This window comes from Chrysochloris asiatica, unplaced genomic scaffold (assembly GCF_000296735.1).
Source record: "Chrysochloris asiatica unplaced genomic scaffold, ChrAsi1.0 scaffold00081, whole genome shotgun sequence".
NCBI classification, from domain to species: domain Eukaryota; kingdom Metazoa; phylum Chordata; class Mammalia; order Afrosoricida; family Chrysochloridae; genus Chrysochloris; species Chrysochloris asiatica.
Genome location: NW_006408599.1, coordinates 11,601,128 through 11,618,479, shown reverse-complemented (window position 1 = coordinate 11,618,479; position 17,352 = coordinate 11,601,128). Strand labels below are relative to the sequence as shown.

At 38.5% G+C, this 17,352-nt stretch overlaps 1 pseudogene; it reads right to left on the bottom strand.

Annotated features, from left to right (window-relative positions):
• The window catches only part of LOC102812536, a 25,960-nt pseudogene that overhangs the window by 2,712 nt on the left and 5,896 nt on the right, over positions 1 to 17,352 (bottom strand).

The following is a 17,352-nucleotide window of genomic DNA, read 5'->3' as shown; positions in this document are numbered from 1 at the left end:
CTCCTTGGAAACCCTATACAGGGTTGCTATGGGTCAGAAGCTCTGGTAGTGCAGTGGTTACAAATCAGGCTGTGAACCCGCATGGTCAGCAGTTCAAAACTACCAGCTGGTCCGCGGGAGAAACAGGAGGCTTTCTGCTCCAGTAAAGATTTACAGCCTCGGAAACCCTGTACAGGGTTGCTATGAGTACAGGCTCACTATGAGTCGGAACCAACTTTACAGCACATAACCACCACCACCATGGGCCAGCACTCCACAGCACTTAATAACAACAAAGTAGCTAAGTCCCGGACTGATAAAAGCACCTTTGGAACCCATTCCATTTGTATCCAACAGAGGGCGATATGTCTCATGTTTTGACCTCATCTCTAGACTGATTTGGAGAGCTAACCCCTATTTTAAGTGCCCTGAGAAGCAAAAGACAAACCAGTATCTGACTGCTAGGGAGGTACACATGAATAGAAACAAAATTTATCCCTTGGATCTACAGGAGACAAAGGGTCTTCACATCTGTTGTCTCTTGGGTCTCACGTCAGTTCCCCTGGTCAGATGCTCATTTCTCATTTCACAAGCCAGGGAAACAAGACCCAGAAATAAAGGGACTTTCCCAGGACTAGGTGGGTGGTCAGTGGTGAATCAAGATTTATCTCGGCATCCCAGATTTATCTCAGCATCCCAGATTTATCTCTTGATGTCTTTTCCACCATGAGTTATGGCATGGGCTGTCACCAACCCTAGAGATGCCAGTGACTATGGGGGCTTCTCTAGGAAGACCCACCACTGCTATGACTCTTGGTACTTATGATGTTTGGGGCTGAGTGTCACTATGAAAGCTAATGTTGACTGAGTACCTACTATGTTATGAGAGGTTGAAAAACACCCAGCCCCCAAGATTTCAGACTCCAATCACTGAAACCTGTGAATATTACCTTAAATGGCAAAGTCTTTGCAGATGTGATTAAGTTAGGATCTTGAGCTGGGGAGATTATTCTTGATTATCAAGGTGTGTCCAAATGGAAACCTGTGTATTTTTATAAGAAGGAGGCTGAGGGAGGCTTGATACACATAGAGAGGAAACGTCATGTGAAGATGGAACAGTGAGAGATTAGAGGATGCTGGCCTTGAAGACTGGAACAATGTCTTCAGCCATCAGAATCTGGTAGAGACAAGGAAGACATTCTTCCTTAAAGTCTCTGCAGTGAGCACAGCTTTGCTGACCCCTTGATTTTGGCCCAGATAATGGTTTTGGACTTCTGCACAATACATTACTGTTGTTTTAAGCCACCAAGTTTGTGGTCATTTGTTATAGTATCTACAGGCAGGAAACAAATACCTATATTGAACATAGACATTGAAAATCAGTATGACAGCCTGTGGGGTAGGTACAGTTATCCTCTATTTATAAGGAAGGAAAGGTTAATTAAAGGTGTCTCTGACTTCAAAGTCTGGGCTGGAGCTAGCCTTCAGTTCTTAAAAAGGGTGATTTCTGGAGAACAGGGACTTTCCTGGTAATTCTTGCTTAATTTGGTCTGGAACTTTTTATTGTGATTTAGTGAAAGTTTACAGAGCAAATTAGTTTCTCATTCAACAATTTATATATATTCTGTTTTATGACATTATTTGCAACCCCTTCAATGCAATGGAAGTCTTCCCACTTCCTCTGTGGGTTCCCATTTCCATTTGGCCACCTTTCCTGCCCTTTTCTGCCTTCTGAATTTGGGCGTGGCTGGCAAATACTGTCCCTTTGGTCTCCTATAGTCGATTGTTCTGCAGAGCATGTTCTTTGTGGTGTTATTGTTTATTTTATAAGCATGTATATTGTTTGGCTGAAAGGTAACCTCCGGAACTGTTTTCATTTCCAGATTTAGGGAACGTTTAAGGACCATTGTCTTAAGGGTTCTATCAGTTGCTATGAGACCAATAAGTCTGGTCTTTTTTATGGTTTCTTGACCTTTATAATTAGTGTATCTTTTAGCAATGTGATGGGGGAGTGAAGAAAGGGATATTAAATCCTCATCACTAGTTATTTTATCCTTTTGTACCTGGAGTCCTGGTTGGTATAAATTGTGTCAACACGTTTGACTTCTAACTAGGAGATTGGAAGCTTGAGCCCACCAGATAGGCCTCAGAAGAAAAGCCTGGTGACTTACTATGAAACAACCATATGTTGAAAATCTTATGGAGAATAGTTAGTTCTATTTTGATACACATGGGGTTGCTATGAATCAGAGTCTCCTTGATACCAACTGGTAGTGAAAGTGGTGTCTGGTTTGCCTGACAAATAAGAATAATCCCAAAGGAAGAGACTCTTTCCTATTGGACATTCTGTGGGAATTAATTGGCTTTTCCCCACTTCAAATAAAAGATATAGGCTATGGGAGAGGCTGTGACAGAGACTCATCCAATCCTATTAGTTTATACATCAGAAAACTGAAGCCCATAGTAGGAAATTATTTGTTCAAAATCATCTAGTAAGTTAGGGGCTCTTATGCATTCCACAGTGTTTCTCTGCTATTCATAGAGTTTTATGGATTATCTTGAATTGTGGTGTTGGAGGAGAATACTAAAAGTGCCACGGACTGCCAAAAGAACCAATAGATCTGTTTTGGAAGAAGTGAAGCCAGAGTGCTCCTTGGAGGCCAAGATGGCTAAACTTCGTCTCTCATACTTTGGACATATTGTCAGGAGGGAACAGTTGCTGGAGAAGGATATCATGCTTGGTAAGATGGAGGGTCGGAGAAAAAGAGGAAGACTCCCAACGAGATGGATCAGCCAGGTGGCATTATTGATGGTGTCAAGTGTGGCAGCAGTAGTGAGGTTGGCCCAGGATCGCATATTGTTTCGTTCTGCTGTGCATGAGGTTGCTATGAGTCGGTTCCGACTCGGTGGCACCTGACAACAACAACAATATGCATTCCACAAATGTTTAATGCGTGTCAACTCTATGTCAGGCCTAGATACAGGATAGGGCAGACAGTCTTTCTGTTGCTGTGGAGACTTATGTAAGCAGAGATTTATGTAAACTTGCCTCCATCTCTAGTTTTCTAACCTTAATTTCCAGAGCAAAAAAATACTGGTAGTTCTTTTTCTCTTTATTTATTTATTTAAATGAAGAATATAGAAGAAAAAATTACCCCATGGCAGATAAAGGGAAAAACCAAAACCAACCAAACAAATTGTTATGAAAAAGTACAAATACTATCCATACAATAGTATGTTATTGAACTATAAAGAGGAATGACATGGGAACTTCCAGCAACGTGGCGGACTAGGCAGGCATGATACATGGACCTTCTACAGCAAAGATGTGGGAGACCAAAGGAAACAGACACAGATGGAAATCCTGGAAACCAGAACTTCAGAGGAAAGATTAGAGAAGTGAACTGAGGGCTTGCTGCGAAGAGAAGTTGAGCAGAGATGGCTAGAGAGGGAGACTGACTGGCAAATGGCTGGCTAGATGCAGTGTGACTGTTTTGAATTTTGTGAGCACCTTTGGCAACAAAGCAGATTCACACAGGCAACAGGAAAGGTGTGATCCCTTCTTTTCCTCCATGACCCCCTGGTGAACAGAGGTATGGCCAGTTCCCACACTTGTCCAATCCCAGCATAGACCTGCTCTCTGAGGGTTCAGAGCTGCGTGGTTGTGAGCCATGCCAATGTAAGGCAGTGGCCGGCTGCACTGCTTAGGTCCCTAAACTGAGGTGCACAAATGGTGAACAGAGAATGACACATTTGCTTTTATTAACTACACCCACAGTACACAGTTGGTGAGAGCCTAAGAACACATTAACATACAGTCAGCAATTAAATACAAATACAAAAACACTACAATGTCCTGAAGACAACAGACAATTTTAGCTCACACTGAGAAACAAGAAAGAATGGTGCAAACAAATAACAACAATGCAGAGCCAGAAAATGATTCTGAGGAAGAAAAGGTAATGGAACTACTAGGAAAAAATTTCAAAAGAATAATATTTAGATACCTTCAAAGGCTTGACAGAAAGACCAAGAAGTACTTAGAAAAAATTCTAGAAGCATTCAGGAAAACACTACAAGTACAAACAGACAAAATAAATGCAAAATTTGAAACAATACAAAACCTGCAATTAGAAATCCAGAAGATTAATACTAAGATTTCAGAAATGGACAATATATTAAAAGGACAAAGGAGTAGATTCATAGTTTGAAGATCAATTTCTCAGTACTAGTATGCAAGAAGAACAATCAGAAAAAAGGATGAAAAAATCCAAAGAAAGCCTAAGAGTTATCAGGACACCATGAAGCGGAATAACTTATGGGTGATTAGAATTCCAGAGTAAGAAGAGAGAGAGAAAAACACACACAAAACCAAAAATCACAGAGAAAATTATCAAAGAGTTGTTGGAAAAAATTTTTTCCTAACATCAGGAAAGACAAAATGATATGACAAACTGAACAATCCCCAATCTTTTGGATCCCCAAAGAAAATCACCAAGACATGTCATAATCAGATTTTCTAAAACCCAAACAAAGAAAGAATCCTGAGAGCAGCTCAGGAAATAGGAAAAGTTACCTATACAGGCGAACCAAGAAGACTAAGCTCTGATTCCTCAGCAGAAACCATGCAAGCAAGATGACAATGGGTTGTCATATACAAAACAATTAAAGAAAAAAACTGTCAACCAAGAATCATAAACCCAGCAATGCTGTCCCTCAAAGAAGGCAAAATTAGAACATTTCCAGATAAGCAGAAATTAAAGGAATTTGTAAAAATTAGATCAACTTTACCATAATACTGAACAGTGTTCTTTGAGTGAGAACCAACAATAGCAGACATTGCCTTGAGCTTAATATACATGACACCACAGCCCAGAACTCAATCCAGGTATTTTGTTGTTAATTGCCGTCAAGTCATTTCTGACTCATAGCGACTGTGGATAGGGCTTCCAAGGAGTGACTGGTAAGTTTGAACTGCTGACCTTCAGTTCAAATGGACCTTAAGAGCCAGGTGCATTATCCTGTAGCATATTTAACGTTAAACAAATCTGCAAGACTGAAAATAGGGAAATAGAGATACTAATTTACAATGAAGTCAATTATAAAGTAAAAAGAGGGAATAATGTAGATACAGAACTTCCAAATAATGAAGTTGAGGAGATTTCAAGATAAAACACACTGTTTTAAAAATTAATAATGGGTAACCTCAATGAAAATGAATACATCTTCCTATCAATATAAAAAAGAGGAAAATCAGAAACATTTAGTAAACATGGATGCAACAGAAATGAAAATGAAAATGAAATCCACAGTGAACTCAGTTCAGAAAATTATGTGGAACAATGAAACCAGCCGCACCACAAAAAGACAGAGCAAAATGACAGAAGTCGTGCCTATCAATAGTTACACTGAATTTAAACGGACCAAGTGCACCAGTCAAGTGTCAAAGAGTAGCAAGAGATATATCTTACACATAAAGATAGAAAAAAAAAAAAAAAAAAAAGATGGAAATCAAAGGATAAAAAAATATTTCAAGCTAATAGCAATCAAAAGTGAGAAGGAGTGGCACTTTCAATCTATGATAAAATAGACTTTTAGGCAGAAACCAACATAAGAGACAAAGAAGGACATTATATCACGATTAAAGGATTAATTGAACAAAAAGACATAACCATAACAAATATCTATGCCTCCAATTGAAAGAGCCACAATATACATAAATCAAACTCTAATAGATCTGAAGAAAGAAATAGACAACTCTACGATAACAGTAGGCAATTTTAATACATCACTTTTGATGAAGGACAGAACAACTAAAAACTCAACAAAGACACAGAAGAACTAAACAACACAATCAACCAAGTTGACCTCATAGATATATACAGAGCACTCAACCCAACAACAGCACAGTATATATTCTTTTCCAGTGCATATGGAACAATCTCCAGAATAAACCAGATGTTAGACCACAAAGCAAACCTCAATACATTAAAAAGCATCAAAATATTACAGAGCAGCAGAGGAAAAGAAATAATAAAGTTTAGAGCATAAATAAATTAAATAGAAAACAGAAAAACAATAGAAAGAATTAACAAGACAAGAAGTTGGTTCTTTGAAATGATTAATAAAATTGACAAACCCCTGGAAAATCTAACAATAGAAATAGAACCAATGGGGGAAAAAAAGAATAATAATGAAATACTATGAAGAATTGTACTAAATAACTTTGAAAATCTAAAAGAAATGAACAAATTTCTGGACACTCACAACCTACCTAAACTAACACGCATTGAAGTAGAATACTTGAACAAGTCTGTAACAAGGAGAAAAAATGATGAAGTGATTTAAAAACTCCCAACTTAAAAAAGTCCAGCCCCAGATGGTTTTATTGGCGAATAATACCAAACATTCAGAGAGTTGTTGACACAAATTTTACTCAAATTATTCCAGAATATAGAAAAGAATAGAAAACTCCCAAATTCATTTTATGAAGCAAACATAACTCTGATACCCAAACCAGGTAAAGATATCACTAAAAAAGAAAATCATAGACCAGTATCCCTCATGAACATGTTGTTATTGTTGTTGTTAAGTGCCATTGAGTCGGTTCCGACCCATAGCAACCCTGTATAGGGTTTCCAAGGAGTGGCTGGTGAGCTTGAACTGCCAACCTTACAGTTCAAGCAGATTTTGCAGTCCAGTGCATTAACCCACAGCGTCACACCAGGACTCCCTCATGAACATAAATGCAAAAGTTCTCAACAAAATCCTAGATTATAGACTCCAACAATATATAAAAAGAATCATACATCATGACCAAGTGGAATTCATATCAGCTATGCAGGGATGGTTTCTTTGCATTAATAAAGGAGCTCTGAAAGGGAAATCAGGAAAGCAATACCTTTTACAATAACCACCCAAATGAACTATACATGGAAAACTACAAAACACTACTACAAGAAACCAAGAGAGACCTGCACAAATGGAGGAATATACCAGGCTTGTGGAAAACTTAACATTGTGAGAAGGTCAATAAGACCCAAAGCAATCAATAGGTAGAATGCAATTATAATCCAGATTCCAACATCATTCTTTAATAAGATGGAAAAACTAATACTAACTTTATGTGGAAAGGAAAGAGACCCCAGATAAGCAAACATTACTAAAAAAATAAGAACAAACTGGGAGGCCTCTCACTTTTTAGTCTTAAAATCTACTACACATCTATAGTTGTCAAAACAGTCTGGTATTGGTACAATGAAGGATACGTAGATCCATAGAGCAGAATTGAGAACTCAGAAGTAAATTCATCCACCTATGGTTAGTTGATGTTCAACAAAGGGCCAAACTCCGCATTAAAAGTGGAAGATAGTCACTTTGAGGAACAGTGCTGGCAAAACTGGAAATATATGTGTAGAAAAATAAAACAAGCTCCTTATGCCACAGCACATAAAAAAATGAACTCAACGTGGATTAAAGACATAAATGTAAAGCTTAGAACTATAAAGGTCATCAGTGAAAAAATAGGGACTAACTTAGGGGCTCTAATACATGGTATAAATGCACTATGAAACATAACTGAAAACACACAAGCAGAAGACAAAAAGATGATTTGTTGTTATTGCTGTTAAGTGATGTCAATTTGGTTCTGACTCATAGAGACTGTATATAGGGTTTCCAAGGAGCAGCTGGTGGGTTTAAACTGTCGACCTTGTGGCTAGCAGTTCAGTGCTTATCCTATAGCACCATAGCAGACATTCTGAATGAGATTACTGGGACCTTCTAAAAATTAGACTCTTACATACATCAAAAGATTTCACCAAAAGAGTGAAAAGAGAACTCACAGGTTGGGAAAAAGTGTTTGGCAATCACATATAAGACAAATGACTACTTTCTAAAATTTTAGAACACTTCAATAACTCAACAAGAAGACAAACAATCCAATTGAAAAATGGGCAGAGACATGAACAGACACTTCACTAAAGAAGACATTCATGTGGCCAACAAACATACAAAGAAATCTTATGCTCATTAGCCTTTGGAGAGATATAAATCAAAACAACAATGTGCTATCATCTTATTCCAGCATTAATAACAAAGTTCAAAAAAACCAGAAAACCACAAATGCTGGAAAGGGTGTGGAACGATTGGTGGTGGAACTGTAAAATGGTGCAACTCCTGTGGAAAATGGTATGGTACTTTCTTAAAAAGTTGGAAATAGAAATACCATATGACCCTGCAATCCCTCTACTTGGTAAATATTTCCTCAAGAAATAAACGTTGTGACACGATTAGATCTATGCACACCCATTGCAGCATTATTCACAATAACAAAAAGATGAAGACAGCCTCAATATCCTTCAACAGAAAATGGTCGAACCAACTGGTACATACACACAATGAAATACTATGCAAGATTGTAGAATAACGAGGAATCTGCAAAACACTTCACAACATGGATGAACCTGGAGGACATTATGATGAGTGAAATTAGTTAATCACAAAAGGACAAATATTATACAAGACCCCTGTTGTAAAAAGTTCAGAAAAGATTTTCTTGATAAAAGAAACATTTTATGATTGTTATGAGGAGGAGGGAAAATTATTCATAGACTAAAGAGTAGACACATATTAACATGGGTGATGGGGTAGGCAATTTACAACAAGAGGGAGGTTGGTAGAGGAAAGATGAAGGTACTGGGAGGGACAGAGAGGAATGCAAGAGTTAAAGTGAATAGAGGTAAATACTGTAAACTGATGGTACATGGAGTGGATAAATCCTTGTAATGAAGTTAAGTATATGAATTGTTGAATGTAATAATGATGATCTGCTCTGCAAACCTTCACATAGTTAGCAATGAAAAGTTTTTTTTTTTTTAAATAAACAGAATGACATATGAATACATGCTATAACATGTATGAATCTTGCAAACGCATGCTAAATGAAAGAAGCTATACACCAAAGGACAAATATATGATCCAGTAATATGAAATATCTGAAATAGGCAAATTCACAGAGAAAGAAAACAGATTAGTGGTTGCCAGTGACTGGGAATAGGGTAGATCAGGAATGACTGCTTAATGGCTTTGGGGTTTCCTTTTTGGGTAATGAAATTCTTTTTGATGATTAATGTGATTCTATTCCTTTTCAATTTGTCATTCCTGGCATAGCAAACCATATGACTGTTTGGTTCAAAGTGGCCAATGCTGATCTACTTCAGCTCACTGATGTCTAAGATATTGATCTTTATGCATTCTATTTCAATTTTGATAACTTCCAATTTTCCTAGATTCATATGTTATACATTCCAGGTTCTGATTCTTATTGGATGTGTACAGTTGTTTCTTATTGGGAGTTGTGCTACATCAGCAAATAAAAATCCCAAAAAACTTTGCTCCATTCATGTTATTAAGGTCAACTCTACTTTGAGGAAGCAGTTCTTCCCCACTCATATTTTGAGTGCCTTCCAACCTGAGGGGCTCATCTTCTGGCACTATATCTGACAGTGTTTTTGCTGCTATTCATAAGGTTTTCAGTGGCTGACCATTGAGAGTCTACCTCTCCTTCCTAGTCTGTCTTAGTTGGAAGTTGAAAATGTATCCACCACAGATGACCCTGCTAGTATTTAAAATGCTGGTGGTGTAGCTTCCAGCATCACAGCAACACACAAGTCACTATAGTACAATAAACGGATAGAGGATTGGTGGATACTAGGCATTAGTGAGCTGAAATGGACAGGTATTGGCTATTTAAAATCAATTGTATGGTGTACTGTGGTGGGAGTGACAAATTCAAAAGGAATGATGTCACATTAATCATCAAAAAGAACATTTCAAGAGCTCTCTTTAAATACAATGCTGTCTGTGGTAGGATATCTATATGCCTACAAGGAAGACCAGATAATACTATTATTCAAATTTATGCACCAACCACCAAAGCCAAAGATGGAAAAATTGAAGAATTCTATCAATTTCTTCAGTCTGAAATTGATCAAAAATGAATCAAGATGCATTGATAATTACTGGTGATTAGAATGTGAAAGTTGAATACAAAAAAGAGGGATTGGTAGTTGGAAAATATGGCCTTGGTGCTGTTGTTGTTGTTAAGTGCTGTGGAGTCAATTCTGACCCATAGCGACCTGTATAGAGTTTCCAAGGAGCAGCTGTTGAGTTTGAACCGCCAACCTTGCAGTTCAAATGACTTTGTGGTCTGACGCATTAGCCCACAGTGCCACACTAGGACTCTGGCCTTGGTGATGTTGTTGTTGCTGTTATGTGCCATGGAGTTGGTCCTGACTCATAGTGACCCTGTACAGGGTTTCCTAGGCTATAAATCTGTATGGGAGCAGAAAGCCTCCTCTTTCTCCTGCGGAACAGCTGGTAGTTTTGAACTGCGGACCCTGAGGTTAGCAGCCCGAGCTCCTTCCGGCCTTGGTGATCGAAAGATCTAAATGATACTAGAGATCACATGATAGAATTTTACAACACAGTCTGTCTCATGATAAACTTTTTCATAGCAAATGCCTTTGTTTCAGCAACATGAATGATGACTATAGACATGAACTTCGCCATATGGAATACACACAAATCAAATTGAATATATCTGTGGGAAGAGACTATAGAGAAGCCCATAAGAGCCAAAATAGGACTTTGAGTATATTCCACCTGGATTTAGAGACCGTCTCAAGAATAGATTTGACTCATTGAACACTAATGGTCAGAAACCAGAGAAGTTGGGGGATGACATGAAGAAGATCATGCCTGAAGAAAGCAAAAGGTTAATTAAGGAAAGAAGAAAACACCAAAGTGGATGTCAGGAGAGAGACTCTTAAACTTGATCTTGAGAATAGAGTAGCTTAAACAAATGGAAGAAATGGTGAAGTAAAAGAGCTGAACAGAAAATTCTAAAGCACAGCTGAAGAAGACAAAGTCAAGTATTATAATGAAATGCTCAAGGACCTAGAATTAGAAAACCGAAGAAGAATATGTTCAATATTTCTCAAGCTGCAAGAACTGAAAAAAACACTCAAGCCTCGACTTGTAGTTCTGAGAGATTCTCTGGGCAAATATTGAGTAATTTAGGGAGCATCAAAAAGATGGAAGAGTCGCTGCATATAGAGTCACTGTACCAAGAAGAATTGCTTAAGGAGCTAGCATATGACCATAGAATCGTTCAGTACTACAAGTCGAGACTTGAATGTTTTCTTCAGTCCTTGCAGCTTGAGAAATGCTCTGTAAGGTAAGTACTGGATTGCTAACCATAGGTCGGTGTTTCAAATTCACCAGCTGCTCCTTGGAAACCCCATGCAGGATTGTTATGTATCAGAACTGACTTGATGGCAGTTAACAATAACAACACATAAACACATACACATTTTGCTTTGCATTATATATTGTGTTCTGCAATTTACTTTCCCCAATTCTAAATATATTATAGATATCTTTCTAAATGAATATACATCTTTTTTAAATAAGATCATTTCTTGGTATTCTCTCTGTCTCTGTCTTTTTGCACATATATGTAAAACTTTTTTCACTAATGGAACTTTGTTGTTGCTCCTAGTTGCTGTTGAATTGGTTATGTCTTATAGCAACCTTACCTATAAAACTACATAGAACAAAACTTTCTCCAGTTCTGTGTCATCTTCATGATTGAATGGAACTTTCCAATATCTCACTATTATGAAGAGTGCTATAAAGAATGCCTATATTTTTACAAATGCTTGAATATTTAGCACCAATTATCATTTTTAAATGAATTTAGTAAGTGCCAGTTACCATGCTAAGTGCTTTTATAAGTGTTTATGATTTATCTCTCACAACAAATCCCTGAGGTAGGTGAGGTAGATGCTGGCATTCTCCTCATTCCACAGATGAGGAAGCCAGGTCAGGATAGGTTAGCTCACTTGGCCAATACCACCTGGTTGGATAGCAAAGTCTAGATTTGAATTAGACGTTTGACTCCAGAGCCAAAGAACTTAAACATGATTTTGTATATTAAAGGAATTTGACTGGCAAAAGATATATGCATTAAAAAAACCCCCACAAAACCAATGTGTATACCCAAATTGCTTTTCTAAAAAAATCTACACGGTCTTTCAACTTATAATTCTGCTATGTATGTGGACAAAACAGCAATCTTTGCTTTTGATAAGAATTGTATCATTAATTCTCTAATAAAAATCTCTCCCAAGGAACATAACATTCTTTACTTTGACACCTAGAACCTTTCAATTTTGACTCTTTAGTAGCTATTAATGTTGTTTATAAACTATTTCTAGCTTTTTGCTCTCTGGGTGTAGAGTAGAATTGTACTTCCTCGAACCTTGAAGTAATGTGTAGTGATGTTATTTTCTTTGGCTAAAGAAATACAAACAGAAATGAGATGTATCAAATTTTGGGGGATCTGCAGTGGACACATAGTGTGTTAGCCAGAAACAAATCCTCGTTGTGTTAAGCATTTTGATTTGTTTGTTAATGCAGTGTAACCTAATTTATTCTGACTAATATATTTCCAACCAGCTCTATTATGATTCTTTAGAACCAAAATTTTATTCCACTTAGGTTCCTTAAAACATCGCATCTTCCTTTCTCTGATCTTTTTCCCTGTCACCCTTCTTCCTGTCTTTTTAAGTTTTACTTACTGTCTTTTTAAGTCTTACTTATGAAGAAGTTCTACCTTTTCCAGGAAACCTTTCCAGACCATGTTGTTGTTGTTGTTATGTGCCATCAAGTCATTCTGACTCATTGCCACCCTGTATTGCAGCTGATGGATTTGAACTGCCAACCTGTGGTTAGCAGTCTAGTGCTGATCCTATAGGGTCACACCAGGACCCCATACAAATCTACAAACAAAATGTGTGGTATAGTGGAAGATGGTAGATCTAAATTCAAATTTGTTCTCTGTTCCTTACCAGTTGATTGACTTTGTGTAGGTAATTTAACTGTATGTGTTTGAAGCCTGTTATATTCCTTGAGGAATCTATAGTAATAGATAAGCTCCCAAATCTTAGTACCTTATTGCAATAGAATTTCTCCACTCATGCAATGATTCAGGGAATCAGACAGAAAGAGTCTCTGTCATCTGAAAGACAGTCTGTCATCTTCAACATGTGCTTTCTAGGATTTTCCTGGGTATGTGTAGAGACACAAACTGAATGCTCCTAAATGACCACGCCAAGGTTACCTCAAAACCATGTCTGCAGTCCCTTCCCCATGTTCCTCTATCTAGAAAGGAGCAGACAGCCCCTCCTCCAGCTATCATGTGCTCCTGGTTAGTTATGTATCTGCTAACAAGGAGCCTGGAGCCCTTCCTCCCACTAGGCTTGCCAAAATTCCCTTTCTTCTCTAGGAGGGGACAGACAGCCCTGCATCTTTGACTCTCCTATCTTTCCTAGTTCTGTATACTACTCTTAACTACACTTGCTGTGGTTGTGTTGTTATGTTACTTCGAGTTGGTTGTGACTAATAGGGACCTGTATAGGGTTTCCAAGGAGCAGCTGGTGAGCTTGAACCACCGACCTTGCGATTCAAATCAACTTTGCAGTCCAGCACATTAAACCACAGTACCACACCAGGACTCCATAATATAATACCCCATGATATTAAAAAAAACTTAGACCTGACCCTTCATGAGATAAATCTTCCTGATCCAGCCAGCTGTCATGGGACACAGGTGTGGTTCGCCCTTTGTAGGTAAATTCCTTTGTTGGTAAACCATTTCCTGTATTATCTCTTGTTCTTTTTCTGTAATACATTAATGTCTGTTGGAATGAGTTCTGGTTGTTTTTTTTTTTTTTTTTTCTTGGCCCCTATGTACTCTGAAAGGAGCTCTAGTAGTGTGTTGTTGTTGTTAAGTGCCGTCGAGTCGGTTCCGACCCATAGCGACCCTGTACATGGTTTCCGAGGGTGTAAATCTTTACGGGAGTAGAAAGCCTCATCTTTCTCCCGCGGAGCAACTGGTAGTTTCGAACCGCTGACCTTAAGGTTCGCAGCCCGATTCGTAACCACTACGCTACCAGAGCTCCTGGTAGTGTAGTGGTTATGAATTGGGCTGTGAATCTCAGGGTCAGCAGTTCAAAACTACCAGCTGTTCCGCGGGAGAAAGATGAGGCTTTCTGCTTCCATGAATATTTACAGCCTCGGAAACCCTGTACAGGGTCACTATGAGTTGGAACTGACTCCATGACATATAGCAACAACAACAACAACATGTACTCTGAAGGCTTTTCCCTTTTGGGCCTGATACCCACCAGTATCATGCAGACAGACAGACAGATGGGCCAGGTCTGGAAGTTGCACTCATAGCCATGCCATACCCAAGTGCAGAACTTTGGGGAATGTAGTATACATGTATGAACAGGAAGAAGGGAAAATATGTTTGTTTAACAACTTGTAAGTCTTTGCTATATTAGATTTCAATCCCCACTAAATGTGAATAAGTTCTATCTCATGGGCTTGTTGTGGGGATTTAATGAAATGTTATACAGAAAGCACTAGTACAGTACCTGGCATATAGTAGGTACTCAAATATTTGTTGTTGTTATTAAGTGCCATCGAGTTGATTCCGACCCATAGTGACCCTGTATAGGGTTTCCAAGGAGCAGCTAGTGAGCTTGAACCACTGACCTTGCAGTTCAAACAACTTTGCCGTCTGACACATTAACCCACAACGCCACACCAGGACTCCACAAATGTTTGGGTTCCCTATATTTTGAATATGGGCTTTTATCTGGGTCTCATATACAAAGCCACCTTGCTTTGTAATGTGTCCTCTTCCTTCACCACTGAATTTTCCATTGTGTCAGGCATGATGACTGAGACATAGTAGGTATTTGACACAAATCTGGTGGTTGAGTGTTTGCACTTGCTAAGAAAAGCAAAGAAAATAGAGGCTTTCAGGCTTCAAAAGTCCAGAAGTCAGATAGCATGAGTTGAACTAGACCCAACTTTGAGTACAGAGAAGTGGTTTAAAAACTGTGGTAACAACATGTTACTTCCTGTTTGCATGCTTGCTTGAAGTGAGCGGAGTGGACATTAACTGAGACTCAAAGACCACAGTTACCAGGGAATGCAAGGTGGGGCTTAGGAGTAGGTGGGGGCAATTCTAACACAAGAGGAAATGCTACCTTTGACTGATGTTATCTCCCTACATGCAGGAACCATTTTAACCGTGGGTGAAAGGCTGGCAAGTTGTAAGAAAAGTTCAGGACCCAGCCGTCTCTGGTGGGGAATTTGAGATGGACAGAGATGACTATGGGTGATATCCTTCGGATTTTCTTCCTCTGCTTCCTTGAATTGGAAATGCAAGCTTCCAGGGTGATTGTAATGATGATCAGCCCAGGGTGGTCTTGGGAATTGGTGTGTCTTGGCCCTAAATGCCCTGTAGTTAAGTGAAGCTCTCCACTTGCTCCTAACTTTGTAAAATTTCACCTCATTGACTCTTAATGTCTCTGTGTGCTGGGAAGAAGTTACTTATATTACATGGTTGTTGTGAGCAGTACACATGTTGTCTCATTAATAGATTGGCTTCAAGGGCCATCTGTGTGCGGATGACTGTCATCTCTGTTTTTTTCTCTATCTCTTGCCTCTGGTCACCAGGTAAGAGTTTCTGGGCTCTTTCCATTGGCTGCAGCCAGCAACTGGGGCCTTATCTCATTCAAAGCATGTCTACATTACTTTGTGTCCTGTTGAGCATTCTGTGAAGTTGCATTCTGTGCTCTTCATCTTGGATTGCTGCTGTCTCTGTCTCAGCTGGGTCAGCTGACAGCACCCCTGTCTTTGTTCTAATGATCATTGTTTTCAGTCAGTTTCTTCTTCCAATCAATGTTCAATCTAGTTTTTAAATTTACTCTCAGAGTTCTAGGATTGTCTTATGCATTTATTTCACTTACGTTCTCAGGTCTTTGTTATAGAGGACATCATGGTATGTCTGAACAAGCCTCCATTTTTCTATTTTTAATTCCCATCTAATTTCATATTGATCAATTTTGGTGGACTTGAAATTGGAAATTAAGCTTATCAGAATTATTAAGAGTATAAGAATGAAGGCCTTGGGTTTTTTTGTTTGTTTGTTTGTTTCCCTGAGGTAAGTTTCTGAGCTTGAGTGCACATGATTGTTAGTTGTCTGGGGTTTCCCTTTCCCCTTTTGCACCTCAAATCACCTTCTCAGAGACTCTTACTATTCCCAAATAAGGCCCAAACTAAGGAGGTCCAGATTGCAGCTCCACCTGCTGCTTTGGGCTTATCTACTATTGTGACGCTACATTGATTCTTTCTCCCCAGCAAACTCATCTTCGTACCTTATATTGAACTCCTTTTCCCATTCATATATTTTTCATAACATTACCACAACTAGAATGTCTATTATTTTTCTCTCAACATAGTCTTCAAAATCTCCAGGTTCCACATCAACAAGTCTATACACATTTATTAAGCTCTGACTACAGACCAATCCCATGTGGTCGTGTGGCCGCAGGAAGCCCTTAAATGATAAGTGAAATAGATACTACACCTTACTTTTATCTTACAGAGGGACTTGGTCTTGGTGTTTAAACCAATGAATAAAGCCAATGGAGGCTGAGTTGAGGTGGGAAAGTCTCCTAGAAATTTTTCACATCATTGCAATCAGAGTGGCTTTGCTTTTCTGTTCTATACATTGGAATTCCAAGTTAGCCAGGATAAGAGTTTAAAGTCACCCTGTAAAGACACCTTTGGAAGGTATGGCTCTGGAGACCACTCTCAACATTGGAAGCACAATCTCTTCCACTTACTAGGCATGTTATATGGCTAATACATAGCTGGATCTTTAAATGATAATCACCCTCAGCCCACATTCTCAGAGACAATGTGAACTGAGACCATCTGAAGAGCAAGCAGCCTCACACGTGGTGGAAGAGCCAGCATCACCCTCATCTGATCTAGTTTGTTAATATTGTGTTGGTCAGCAGTATCCATAGTTGCTTGAGATCTTGACCACTGACTGTCTTGTTTTCAAAGCATCTTACATTTTATTAAAATTAAGGGTTCTGGCATTAAAATCTGTAAACCACAACTCTACGTACACCATTGTTTCTGTACTTCAGCAAATTGCTGGAATTATGCCATATTGTACCTTGAAATGAATCAGAGGCCTATAGTATAATTATTCCTTTGAAGTTCTAGGAGCAGGAACTGTATCACCTTGTGATATAAATACAAACTTTGGAGACCATGAAAAATGTGAATCCATAGGGTTAAATCAAGCTGTTTCAGATAAAAAAAAAAAAAATGCTAGTGAAATACTTTCCCCCTTTTTGTGTAACTGCTCAGAATTCAAGGTTATTAAATCAGAGAGGTCAAGAGAAAATGGTTTTTAATTGAATAAACTGAAAG